Raw genomic sequence first — 14458 nt, forward strand, 5'->3', positions numbered from 1 at the left:
TTCCCTCTACGGTTTCGTTACATGAAAGGGATGATTCACTGGTGGAGCCCCACTTGACGCCTGTGTCTCTTTCAGACAGGTCCTACACGTCTGGGATCCAAATGAGTAACCGTGGGAGAATGGAATCTCGGGTGTAACTTGGATTTTCGGAGTTCATGTCAACCAGCGTGTACCTCAAAGAGGTAGGTACTACATTGTCATCAGAACTGCATCAGAAAAATCATTTTCTGCACAGAAATCAGATCGTTACTTTAAAATAATCTTCATTGTAGTCAAATGCCAGTGATTTTCAATCTTTAAGTCAAAATGAACAAAGAAGTCAGTGTATTTTTTTTAATTTGTAAAAAATATTTTTTAACAGTTACTGGATTGAGGAATATTTGAAATAAGGACTATTTACTATTTCCCCTTTTCTGTAAAGTAAAAAGTAGTCATAATGAAGCTCTTTATGTTTTGACTCCTTGAAAATACACTTTTTGTACAACTAAGATGAATCATACTATCATGGCCAATTTAATTGCTAGAAAGGTCAACGAGTATGATGCCAAAGCTTTCATTAGGTGAATGACAACAAAAACTCACAATGGTTATAGTGATAAATAGTGAGGAAGTCAACCTCAAATCATAAACAACTACTTAAAATATCATGAAGAAAAATGTAACAATTTCAATTATGGGAAGATTATGCAAAACGTGCCCAGTTTAATTAAACGCAAGGGATTAATGCAATGCATAGATGAGTAATTCAGAAAGTCTACAACTAAATAATTGGTTTCCTTTTAAAGCAATCACTTTTGGAAAATATATACAAAGTTCAGATATTCTCTTTATTTCAGGATATTTGTTTTCTGTTTGGAAATTACATATTTTGAGGAATTTTATTTTGGTTCATCTCAATAATTAGGATGAATTTTCTGTCTGTGAAAATGGTGACTATATTTTATTGAATTTGGCAATCAAATAAGGTATTACTGTGTAATCAAAACTGAAGTGTGACTGTGATAAAAACAAGAATAGTTTTTTTTTAATTACTTTCTTGACAATTTTAAAAGACTTGCACTTGAAGGATAGAGGAAAGAGGAGAGAGAGCAGTACAGACAGGAGAGGAGAGGAATAAGAGGAAAGGGAAGGTATGTGCTTGGCAGATGTTACCAAACCAGCAAGCCAAACGCTGGGATGCTGAGGTTTGCAACAGAGAAAGGGTTTATTCATGAGGCATCCAGCTAGAAGATGGGAGAACAAATCTCAGATCCACCTCCCCAAAGGTGAGGGACCTGGCATGTTTGTGGGATAAAGCTGAGGCATGGGGAGCGTGGAGAAAGGTGACTGGAGATAAGAAAAAGGTGCAGCTAAGCTACAGGCTTCTTCATGGGACTCATGTTCAGAAAATGGTGGCATTAGTATGTTCTGAGGTGGAGTTTTATGCCTCTGATGGTCAAAAGGTCACTGATCCGACACTCCCACAGGCCCAGTTGGAGGGTTCATGGTCTTAACTGGTCTTAACCAGCTCAAACTCAAACTGGATAAAACAATTGGGGCAAATATCTTATTAAGCTTTGTGACCCTTGGAGGACATGCAAGTGTTTTGTAGCAACAATTAAAGTGAGCTTGGTTGAAGGCAGGTTCCAGGTTTAGTGGATCAGATTGATGATTACCTTCAGTTTCACAGGTATTAAAAGTCTTCTTATTCTAAGGTGGTGTGATGTCACGCACGTAACGTACACACATTCACAAATGCATGATCTTAAAGTCCTATACAGAAAGTGATAGGGCAGGCCTAAGACTGAAAAAGCTTCAAAGATACTAATGAACAACCTTAAAAACCTGTGCTTAAATTTTTCTTGAACACTTCATCATGGGAGGAGTCTGAGAATATTTAGAAAAACAGAATAATGGGGAAATTGCTCAAGGATAGCTATGAAATTTTCAAACAACAATTTTCTCTACATGTCATGATCTTTCATTATTTTGGCCTCATTAAAAGAGGTAATATAAAGAGCAGCGCTTAGGGACTTTGAAACGTTACAAAGGCTTGGTTCTCCATGTGCTGCTTCTTCCCTCCCTTGCCCGGGTTCCACTCTCAGTACTTCAAGCCCCAGCACTTCTGCCTTCTCCTTTCCCTTCTTCTCCTTTGTGATCAGAACATATAGGGGCAGTCTCAGTAGACCCTCAGGTTTCAAAATGAACACAGTTCAAAAGCATTAACAAATAACGAAAAACAACGTAACAGTGGTAGTCAGTGATAGTCCACCATAAAATCCATGGTGGCCTTTCTAAGATACCTGTTTAAACGTCTCTCCCCCAAATTTCATTTACGGTAGTTGCTTCCATATCTTGCTCTAAACCCTCAACATCCCTGTTTACCTAAATAGTACTCTCTCTTCACTTTCCACTTTCTCCTTCCCTACCTCCCCCATCCTTCAAGAGCTTTTCTTAAACGGCTGTTTTTCGTAAAATGATTTTCAGGTAGAGTGAATGTACCCTCTTTTTCTGAATGTTTTCAGTTCTGTATCTTCAACATAATCCAGCTCATCACAACAGAGCTTGGGAGTATGAAAGTACAAAATAAGTTGTGGCTCTGGGCAGGTGTTAGGAAGTGAATATTGTAAATGTGTGCATATAGGTGTATATATATATATACACACACATACATACATATAGATATAGATATATAGATATATCCAGCACCCTGAACAATAATTTTTGTTAGGTTTTGAGCCCATGTGAAATAATTATTTTCTTTGTATATAACTTAAAGAAAAAGATAAACATTCTCTGGGGATCACTTCATTAGCTCCTTAAATAAGAAGCTGAGGTAATAAAAGGTTACAGAGAAGTTACAGCCAATTATTCACAAACACTAAAGATGCTGTGTCTAATTCTAGTTTTTTGGCTACAGAGTAAGTACATGAGAGAAGTTTGATTTTTGTTCTCTGTAGTATTCTGAAAGGAAAATAGGGAATAATTTAAGGGTAAGTTTCAATGAGCTGAGTCACGCACAAAAAAATAAAAGGAGATACAGGAGAAGGCAGTAAAAGTCATGGCTTTTATACAGACATAGTAGAATGCAGTCCCAATATATATACAGTTGACTTCCAAAAATTAACTGCATGTTTTCTTTTATGTAATTAAAACCAAAAACACTAAAATTATATTTTCACGTGGAAAGTTTATTATATAAAGATGATACACTAACCCACAAATATTACCATTCAGGGTAATACACACAAAATCATAGGCACTTATTTAAAGAATTTTAAGGGTGATTTTGATTCTATAATTTCTGCTGCTGGTTTTATAATATCGCCACACCTATTCAGGTGTAGCTTTACTGCTTTTAGAATGCTTAGGTCTGTGTCCAGGGAGATATACGTATTTGTGTTTTATTTTTTAAGGTTTTATTTGTTAATATAAATTTTCCTTGCCACAATGTTTCTCAATATCAGATGGATAATAAGGGGGTCGGAGGGAGTGAAGACACATGCACAGAATACAGTGTCCATGGGAGCCATGTAACATTGCAGCAGTTCATGGGGGGATAGAAGTCGATATCCAAGAACCAACTGATAAGAATCTCTTCACCAGAAGCTAGTGCAGATGAGACACTGTTCTGCAGATGTTATGAAACTTCCTTCTGGATTCAGATGCCATCTTTGGGGAAAGGAAGGAGTGAGGAGAACCAATGAGAAGGTTGAACCAGAGACACACCCACTGGGTAAAATGTGAGTCCTTAATGGGAGAAATTGTGTGGTCTCCACAGGACTTTCAGACATTCTTAGCAATTAATAAGCACTCAGAAGATGTTTGTTAAGTGACTGAGATTGAAATATCCTTGTTGAGACAAGTATTTTCTGCTATTACTATGAAATGAAGAAAAGAGCAATTAAGAAATTCCCTTTTTGTCACATATAAACCTTAGCTTATATAAAAATTGGACCCACTCTACTCAGGAGATTAGGTCCAACCTTTATTAACGTTTTGCCAGAAAATAACAGAACATAAACTTTTAAATTAATTGTGACCTTCAAGAACATTTACTTTAGTCTTTCACTTAATATAAAATATAATCTAAAGTTCATAGACATAGTACTTTTATACTTGGTGGTTCTGTGATGGATAAGAAAGACCATAGACTTTGACTCTAGGTAGACATGGAGTGTGCATTCCACAAACTCTATGACTTAAGTGATGTTAATTAAACTTTCTGAGTCTCCCTATTCCCAGTGAGATGGCTTTCTGGGTTATTTTCATGCATCGCATATTTCTCTTACTTTCTTGGCTCAGAAACATTTTTTGGTGTTTTGTTGAAATCTTGCATTTAGTCCCTCAAAATTGTTCAGGCTTGAGTGTGTCATCACATTAGTGATCCCTCCCAACTTTGTGCCAACTGTAAATCTAGTAACTGTCTTCCTGATCATCATCAGTATCATTGAAAAAGTATTAAACAGAATAGGTTTGAAGAGATTTCACCAACTTATTACCAAAGTTACTCTACAGAAATCAGTGTTCACATTTTATCTGGCGTGCTGCCAAGCTCTCAGCCTTATGAAATACGATAAGGTATATTTGGCATAACTTGCTTTTAAAGAATCTATGTAGGCTGCTGATCATCCTCACCTTTTCCCCGTAATGCTCATATTATCATATGTCCTGCTTCTCCTCCTCATAGACTGTACCACCTCTTCCAAAATTAGCTCCCCGTAGTTTCTCATTTACTTCCATTACATTGCTGTTTTCCTGTCTTAACTCATGGTGTTGCCTTTGCCTGGGATATTCTTTTCTTGAATCACTACATGTCTAAATTCTACATATCATACAGTGAGAAGTCAAAATTACTGTACTCTTGACAGAACATTTCTTAATACTCTAAGGAGTTTATCCTGAATTGGTAGCATGAAGATCAGTTGTGGCTTGTTGATAAATGTTTTTTTTTTTTGACTCACACAATGTTTTTAAATTAAAAAAAAAATAGTCCATGACTTTTATAGTTTGAATATTTAACAAGAAATAAATATAAAACACAAGTGTGAAAAAAATATTTGGACCCTTCGTTGCTGTGTCAAAAAGTCAGCTGAAGTTTAATGGTAACTGTCTCATTTGAATGTGTCCTTAATTTGTTGCTGACCTGAGAAGGCATTTGAGTTTGAGAATCTTGCCCTTTGACACTAAAAATACTTATTCTTCATGATTCTCATGACATGTATCTTATGCTTTTCTTATGTTCTACTTTGTAAAATTATGGCCATCTGACATCTCATCTATTTGTCTGGATGTTCCTTGTGAACAGAATGTATATCTAATTAATCTTTTATCTTCCAAACTGGAGGATTTTATTTCATACTTACTCAAAAACAAATATGATTTGATAAAATAATTTGCATTATATATTCACCAGAGGTCAGTGGTTATTATTCTAGCCAACTGTTTACAAAATTTATCTTCTTCCTTGTTTTAAAAATGTAGGTATTTTCTCATGTCTAATTTTCTACCATTCCTTTCATTTCTTTGATTTCCTGTAGATACATTTCAACAGGACTGTAATCTCACTTATAAACGCCTATGTCCCTGCTTCCTGATGAGACAGAAGGAATAGCACATTGCTAATTGTATCATTGGGAGTCAGATTTTGCGATTTGCACATGGTTGAATGGCAGTTCTCTCTTTAATTCATTTCTTATGGTTGAATTTTGTATATGTGTTTTTATATTAAGCCTCCTCAAATCTCTTATTTTGAAATTTAAAGTGTTACACCTTGGCATTAATTTGGGTAAGAGTCAAGAAGAGATTATTACAGTATAGGTTTAGGAACATTATGAAAGGATGCCATTATCCTTAGGTGTCAAAAAAAAAAAATGAGTCAGAGTAATTTTGTTCTCTTCTTTGACATGGTAACTAGACTGGTAGAGCTAAGGTATATGGTAGGCATAATGGACTGAACATCAGCAAGGCATTTGATAAATCTCTCATACTGTAATGTGAAAGGTTAAAGACATATAAGTAGAGTTCTGTAATTGGTTGAAAAACTGAGCAAAAAGGTGATGATGGATGAATTAACATAACCAGAAGAATAGAATATTGTCCCAGTTGGTAATTTTATAACTGACTTAAAGGAACATATAGAAAGCACGCTTTAAATATGAAGTCCTGTCTCTGTCATCTTCTCCTTTTGGGATTCATTTTCTTGACTTGTATAGAGAGCATTTCATCTTGTTCATTTTGGACAGTCATCACTCCCATTATGTAGAGATCTTTTTGACTCCTGACACAGAATCCCACCTTCAGTGATTTCATCAAATTTATCAATAAAAGTGTTCAAGGTAATAGGGCTGAAGTCTGCATCTGGGGTCATTTATCTTTCTCTTCTTAGAACGTTTATAAATCTCTTCTAAAGAGATTGGTACTGAATTGCTGTGCTGCATTATGTACTGATTAATTTTTGTTTGGTAGCTTTATCTACAATGTGATATTATAACCATCTTGAACACAAGACAGGTTTATCTTATTATTCTAAGTTCTACTGATACTTTTCAAGTGAAAAATGTGAAAATACTGTTTTCACTTTTCTTTACATTTTTTAACTTATTAATCTTTTGGTTATCTTATCTAAACTGCCTCCTAATTTTCTGTACCACTCTTTGAACAGTGGGGCTTTTACGTGGTTTCTATAGGTTTTTTCGGCTTTGCCTCCTCTATCTTCTCATAGCAATTTGCACATGTGTTGAACATGGCACTTATGACATTGTGTTATCCTTATATTCAAGGAGCTCACAGTTTAACAATCAGATATAGACAATAAAATTCAAATATAATGTAGTAACATTCTAGAAAACAGATTTTTTCAAAGTGCTGTGAATGCATAAAGGCCCAATTAATTTTTTAAGATAGTATCATCTCATGCCATACATCTTTTCTAATGATCATATCATCAGAGACAGTCTTATAAAAAAAATTCGCACAAATGTGGGTCTTGAAGGATAAATAAGAGTTCTGTAGCAAAATAAGACTGGTTGGAAGTGGAGGTGGGGTGCTAAAGAAGAGGAGGAGGGTACACAGGAAAAAATAAAACTGAGCTGAAATCTATGAGAATAGACATGAGTCCGTGAAAACTACTGACTCTCTGAACACCAAGTAGTTCAGTAAGGCAAAGCATAGGATACCTGGTAAGGATGTTGAAAAGGAGACTGAATATAGGCCAGGACCCAAAAGTTCCTGTTTACAGCATGCACAGTGGCCCAAGGTGATTCAGCTAGCTCTGAATCACACAGCAGTAAAATTTCTTGCTGGCATACTGATTTTCCCTACCGTCCTAAATCGAAACATTTATTCACCCTCGGAAAATGTGATGAAAAACAAGCTAGGGTGAATTGCATATTGGTAACAATGGGAAAAGGGAAATAGTTTCAGCCCATCTCAACATCTGGCTTTGCCTGTTCCCTTTGAAGTTTAATTATAACCCTCAGGGGAAGCCTCTTAAATGCTTGCTAACATACTCTACAAGATGGGGAGAAAGTTTGCCAAAGCCTTTTAAATCACAAGGAAGCAGTATTTCCCAGGTCAAGTAATTTAGTTCAAACAAGTTATTATTAGGTTTGCCCAAAACCCTAGAGAAAAGCCTCTGCAAGAACTTTTATTCTAAGTTCAACAATGTTGTTATTTCTGCTGAACAAATTCTCTCCCAGGTCTGTCAACTCTGGTCCAGACAAGTTACCCCAGGGAAACAGGAACTAGGTAGGAGTGCCTCCCCATTGCTTAAAAAGCTTAGCCAGTAAAGTTAAAGAGCTTTAGCTTGAAATTCAGTGTTCCTCTGTGATCTGGCATACCTCCTGTCTCAATTTCATCTCCTGATTTCCTTTCTAAACATCAGAGGATCAAACCACTAAAATCCTGAGTAATCTACATTTTTCTCTTCCTTTTGCCCGTTAATATTTTCTCTGAAACAATTGTTGATACCGCTGCCTATCAGAATCTGATTTAGTTTGCGTGAACAAGATAAAATAAAGCCTATTCTAAAGTGTTTTCCACAGTTGTCCAAGAAGGAATCAATCCCTCTTCTGATTTATAATTAAACATAGATTTTACTGTTTATGTCTTACAGCATGTTATATTATAAGTATATATATCTATCTGATAGATGTTACTTATTATGACTTAAAATACTCTATAGCCTTTGATGGTAAAGATTTATTTGATATATGCCAGTATCCTTCATAACAACTAGAAAAAAGTAGTAGGAACTAAAAATGTTGGGTGGAATCAATGCATACATCAGTGCTTGTATGATTCTATTTACAGAAACTACATTTATTTTATGCAATTATGTTGCATATAGAAGTCAGTATGTGTGACTTGGTCTTGTTGCCTGAGTATATGAAAAACAATCTTGTATCTGTCAGATAGTATGACCCAATGACTCCCTTATTACCATACCCTTGATGCAGGTAAATTTTGCATCATACTTTTTATTACAGATTGTTTTATGTAGAATAATCCCAAGTGATAAAACAATTTACCTCTATGCATAATAACTTACACAAGAGGAAGTCTTTTTCAATTCTGTGAAGTCCAGATGACTATCTGATTTACAGGCAGCTTTTTTCCAAGCTGTGATGAAAACACTCAGTTTCCTTTCATTTCTGGCTTCAACACATTGCTCCAATTTGCCATGCTTACATGTGTCAAGGTGATGGGAAGAAGAAAAATATTGTAAAGGGGTCATGCATGATTTTTTTTTTTTACCAATTTAGTTTAAAAGTGAAACACAGCACACTTATCATTGCTGAGAACTAGTCACATGATCATACTTACATACAATGAGAGGTAGAAAAATCAGTTCCTTTGTTGGACTTCTATTTCCCAGCAGTGATTCTGTATTCTCACAGAAGTGTATGAATTTTGTAGACAATTAGCCCCTGTGACTACCAGCTAACTATGCATATCCTTTTCCCCACACTTAGGACATACTCCACTCCTCCAAGAAGACAATCGTTTGTGCTATCCAGTCATTTCAACTAGCAAAAAGCTTAGGATTACTGAAAGTAGCTCTTTATGGAGACCTACACACTATAAGGCATGCTATCAGCCCTTATCACCTTCCCCATACTCAGTGTATAATGGAGGAGCTTCTTGGTGTGTACCTTTTTGGAAGGTAGCTACCATGCTGTGAGAAGCCCAGGTTACATGAAACTGTCCTACATAAGTGTTCCCATCAAGAGTCCCAACTGAACTCAGCCTTTAAGTCTTCCTGGCCAGATATCAGAACCTTCAGATGATTTTACTTCCCAGCCATTCAAGTCATCTCAACCAACTGAGTCTTCTGGAATGGAGGTTTCACATTATGGACCAGAGACACACTGTATTGCCTGTTTCTTGCCCCAGTAGAATCCATGAATACAATAAAATGGTTGTTTTTCTTTTCTTTTTTTCTTTATTGAGTTATAGTCAGTTTACAATGTTCTGTCAATTTCAGTGTAGAGCACAATTTTTCAATTATATATGAACATACATATATTCATTGTCTCATTCTTTTCACTGTGAGCTACCACAAGATCTTGTATATATTTCTGTGTGCTATACAGTATGAACTTGTTTATCTATTCTACACATACCTATCAGTATCTACAAATTTTGAACTCCCAGTCTATCCCTTCCTACCCACCTTCCCCCTGGCAACCACAAGTTTGTATTCTATGTCTATGAATCTGTTTCTGTTTTGTATTTATGTTCGTCTTTTTCTTTTCCTTTCTTTTTTTTTAGATACCACATATGAACGATCTCATATGGTATTTTTCTTTCTCTTTCTGGTTTACTTCACCTAGAATGACATTCTCAGGGACATTCATGTTGCTGCAAATGGCATTATGTTGTCATTTTATGGCTGAACAGTATTCCATTGTATACATATACCACCTCTTCTTTATCCAATCATCTGTTGATGGACATTTAGGCTGTTTTCATGTCTTGGCTATTGTAAATAGTGCTGCTGTGTACATTGAGGTGCATGTATCTTTTCGAATTAGAGTTCCTTCTGGATATATGCCCAAGAGCAGGATTCCTGGGTCATATGGTAAGTCTATTCCTAGTCTTTTGAGGAATCTCCATACTGTTTTCCACAGTGGCTGCACCAAACTGCATTCCCACCAGCAGTGTAGGAGGGTTCCCTTTTCTCCATAGCCTCTCCAGCATTTGTCATTTGTGAACTTTTGAATGATGGCCATTCTGACTGGTGTGAGGTGATACCGCATTATAGTTTTGATTTGCATTTCTCTGATCATTAGTGATATTGAGCATTTTTCATGTGCCTATTGATGATTTGTATGTGTTCCTTGGAGAATTGCTTGTTTAGGTCTTGTGTGCATTTTTGGATTGGGTTGTTTGGTTGTTTCTTATTAAGTCGTATGAGCTGCTTATAGATTCTGGAGATCAAGCCTTTGTCAGTTTCATGTTTTGCAAAAATTTTCTCCCAGTCTGTAGGTGATTGTTTTGCTATGGTTTCCTTTGCTGTGCAAAAGCTTGTAAATTTAATTAGGTCCCATTTGTTTATTCTTGCTTTTATTTCTATTGCTTGAGTAGACTGTCCTAGAACATTTTTGAGATGTATGTGAGATAATGTTTTGCCTGTGTTTTCTTCTAGGAGATTTATTGTATCTTGTCTTATGTTTAAGTCTTTGATCAATTTTGACCTTTATTTTTGTGTATGGTGTAAGGAGTGTTCTAGCTTCATTGCTTTACATGCAGCTGTCTAATTTTCCCAACAAAAATGGTTATTTTATATCATTCATTTAATGCTGGTTTATAATACAGCACTAATAAGTATAACCAAATTTGGTATCTGGAGGCTGTGTTTGGAAATAAACTTCTAAACATACAGTGCTGGCTTTGGGACTAGGTGGCAGGCAGAAGCTAGAAGGGCCTAGAAGAAACTATTAACAGAAGGCTGATGAGCCTCAGAGAGGCTGTTAGAGAGGACTTAAATAAAAATGATAAAAATGGTACAAGAAGTTGTCGGAAAGGAGGCTTTTTAAAAAACTTAGTGCTGAAAAGTTTAGCAAAACTGAGGGCTGGAATAACATGGAAAATAGGGAAAAGATCATCTAATGGACTGACAGATCTTGCTCAGGAAGTTTCCAGGTTAAATGCTAAAAATATCAACCAATTTCATCATAAGGTATAGGAAAGAGAGAGCTGAGCTAAAGATGGAATGTTTCAGTTTTCAAGTAGAATCTAGAGGGAATACAAAAGACCTAGGACTTTCTGGATTTGAAACCATAATTGTCTCTCATCCTCAGTCTCTCAGATCAGAAAAGAGACTCAGGGTAAAAATTAAAGCCTGGTTGCTGCCAATAAAATGTCTCAAGATATATCCAAACCTGACACTGACAAACCCTCTTAAACCTCAGATAGTTTTCAGATGATCCCTCAAAATCCCCTTGTACTAGTCAGTAGGCCTTGTAAGAATCTTAAGAATATACCTCATCAACTCTCCTTGAAACAACAGAGCCTCCTACATGGCATTGTCTGACAGTAACCGCACAGGGACCAAAGGTTGAGAAGGGCTTCTCTTACATAGATTTGAAGTGTGCCTTTGTCCAGTAAAGTGTGATACTGAATGATGCATAAAGAACCCAAAACATTTTTGAAGAAATCAAACAAGCCTAGACTGAAAGAGACACATTAAAAAAAATGAAGAGGCCATGTTTTGTGAAATTTGATATAAGACATCTATAGACAGGAAGCAGGCTAAGAAAAGTACCCAGCTGTAAGCATGGGCCATTTCTTGTTGGGAGTGTCTAGGGGATGGGGGGGGTAAGTGACTAAGAGGGAATGACCAACAGACCAGAGGACAGAATCAAGAACAGCACAGAGTTATTCCCAGGTAGCAGTATGGGGCCTTTATCAAAGAACTGGCAACTGGTGCCTGGTTATTAGAGATTTACGGTGAAGGAAATGGCATAAAAATTATATTTAGACAGAAATTATTCTGGCTGAATGTGTAGTGTTGGTGTATAATGTTGAATGTTGAATGCAGACGGAAAGAGTGGAAACAAGGATGGTCATTAAAAGATTACAGTAATAACTGATGTGAAACAAGACAGTGGCTACACTGAGGCTTAAGAATGGAGGTGATGAAAAGTGGTTAGCTTTAGGGTATATTCGAAGATAGAGCCAGAAGAATTTGCTGATGGATCACATGTTGGGTGTGAGAAGAAGAATGGAGTCAAGGATGATTATAAGGTTTTTGGCTTAGCAACTGGAAAAACTGGAGTTGCCATTTAATGAGTTGGGGAGCAATGAGAAAGAAACAGTGCGAGTGAGGGAAAGAATGGCAGGAGCTTAGTTTGGGACAGAGTAAGTTAGACATTCAGATCAGATGTTCAGATAAAAACGAGGAGTTGGCTGTTGTGTACAAGAATGTAGATCTCAGGAAAGAAGTATAGATTGGAGAGAGAAATCTGGATAGAGGATAGAGATCACTAAGAAAACAAGTAGAGGTAAAATCCAGAGTTCAGAGGCTGAAACATTGCAGCACTCCAGTGTTTTGTGGTCAACTGATGAAGAGGAATTTGCAAAGAGACTGAGATGGAGAGTCCAAGAGGATGTTGTCTTGGAAGCCTAATGGGGGATAAAACATATTTTATAGAGGAAGGAATGCTTAATTGTATGAAATGCAGTTGGTATGTGACATGAAATGAGGATTAAGGATTGACCATTGGTTTTTGCAAAATAGAGGCATCTCTGGCCTTGATAATAACAGTTTTGCTATAGTCATGGATGGAACTTGATTAGAGTAGACTTTAGGGAAAAAAGAAGGGAATAAACTGGAGTCAATGTATGTGGCCCACTCTTTAAGAGAATTTTGGTCTAATAGGAAGAAGTTACTGAAGAAGAGTCAAGGAAAATGTGGAATCCAGGAGTTATTTATTTTCTTTTTTGTATACATTTTTTAATTGGAGAAATAACAGGAAGTATATAGACTGTTGGGAAAGGTCCAGAAGAAAGAGTAAATTGAGAATTCAGTATATTGATATAATTGCTGAAACAACATTCTTTTTTTAAACATTTTTTATTGATTTATAATAATTTTATGATGTGTCAAATTCCAGTGTAGAGCACAATTTTTCAGTTATACATGAACATATATATATATAGTCATTGTCACATTTTTTTCTCTGTGAGCTACCATAAGATCTCGTATATATTTCCCTGTGCTATACAGTATCATCTTATTTATCTATTCTACATTTTGAAATCCCAGTCTGTCCCTTCCCACCTCCCACCCCCTTGGCAGCCACAAGTTTGTATTCTATGTCTATGAGTCTGTTTCTGTTTTGTATTTATGTTTTGTTTATTTGTTTGTTTTTTATTTTAGATTCCACATATGAGTGATCTCATATGGTATTTTTCTTTCTCTCTCTGGCTTACTTCACTTAGAATGACATTTTCCAGGAGCATCCATGTTGCTGCAAATGGCATTATGTTGTCGGGTTTTATGGCTGAATAGTATTCCATTGTATAAATATACCACATCTTTATCCAGTCATCTGTTGATGGACATTTAGGCTGTGAAACAACATTCTTGAGAAGACAGTGGAGGAGATAGTACGCACAGATGGAGGTGTTGGTCTTTTATAACTAAAATTGTATTTAATGCGTACAACATGATTTGATATACATATATAGCAAAATGATTACTATAGTCAAGCTGATTAACATAGTTAATTAGCGCACAGTTAGCATTTTTTAACGAGAGCACCTGAAATCTGTTCTTTTAGCAAGTTTCCAGTATTCAGTGCTGTATTATTAATTATAGTCACCATGCTGTGCTTATGTCTCTAGTCTTACTCATCCTGCATAACTGCAATGCTGTACCCTTTGACCAACATCTTTCCATCTCCCCCACCTCTCCACCCCTGGTAACCACCTTTCTACTCTGTGCTTCTGTGTATTTGCTTTTTTTAGATTCCACATATAAGTGGGATCATACAGTATCTGTCTCTCTGTGTCTGGCTTATTTCATTTAGCATAATGTCTTCCAGGTTCATTCATGTAGTTGCAAATGACAGGGTTTCCTTCTTTTTAAGGCTGAATAATATTCCATTGTATATTTGTGTGTGTGTGTGTGTGTGTGTGGTTACAATTTCTTTATCCATTCATCTGTCAGTGGACACCGAGTTTACATGTCTTGACCATTGTGAATAATGTTGCGATGAATATGGCAGGTACTGATTTTCCTTCAAGGTATTGATTTCATTTCCTTTGATACACTCAGAAGAGGGATTGATGGGCCATATGGTAGTTCTATATTTAGTTTTTTGAGGAACTTCAATATATTTTTGGATAATGGCTCTACCAGTTTACATTCCCACCAACACTGTACAAGTGTCCCCATTCCTCCATATTTTCACCAACACTTGTTATCATTTACTTTTTAGATAATAGCCATCATCACAAGCTGAACAGG

At 36.2% G+C, this 14458-nt stretch overlaps 1 long non-coding RNA gene across 2 annotated transcripts in view; it reads left to right on the forward strand.

Annotated features, from left to right (window-relative positions):
• LOC140691554 (uncharacterized) overlaps positions 1-14458 on the forward strand; it is a 181487-nt gene that overhangs the window by 92807 nt on the left and 74222 nt on the right. For both annotated transcript variants that reach the window (XR_012067283.1, XR_012067282.1), the window contains exon 4: positions 76-182. This is a non-coding gene — a long non-coding RNA (uncharacterized lncRNA). The remainder of the gene's footprint in view (positions 1-75; positions 183-14458) is intronic.

Source organism: Vicugna pacos, chromosome 3 (genome assembly GCF_048564905.1).
Source record: "Vicugna pacos chromosome 3, VicPac4, whole genome shotgun sequence".
NCBI classification, from domain to species: Eukaryota; Metazoa; Chordata; class Mammalia; order Artiodactyla; family Camelidae; genus Vicugna; species Vicugna pacos.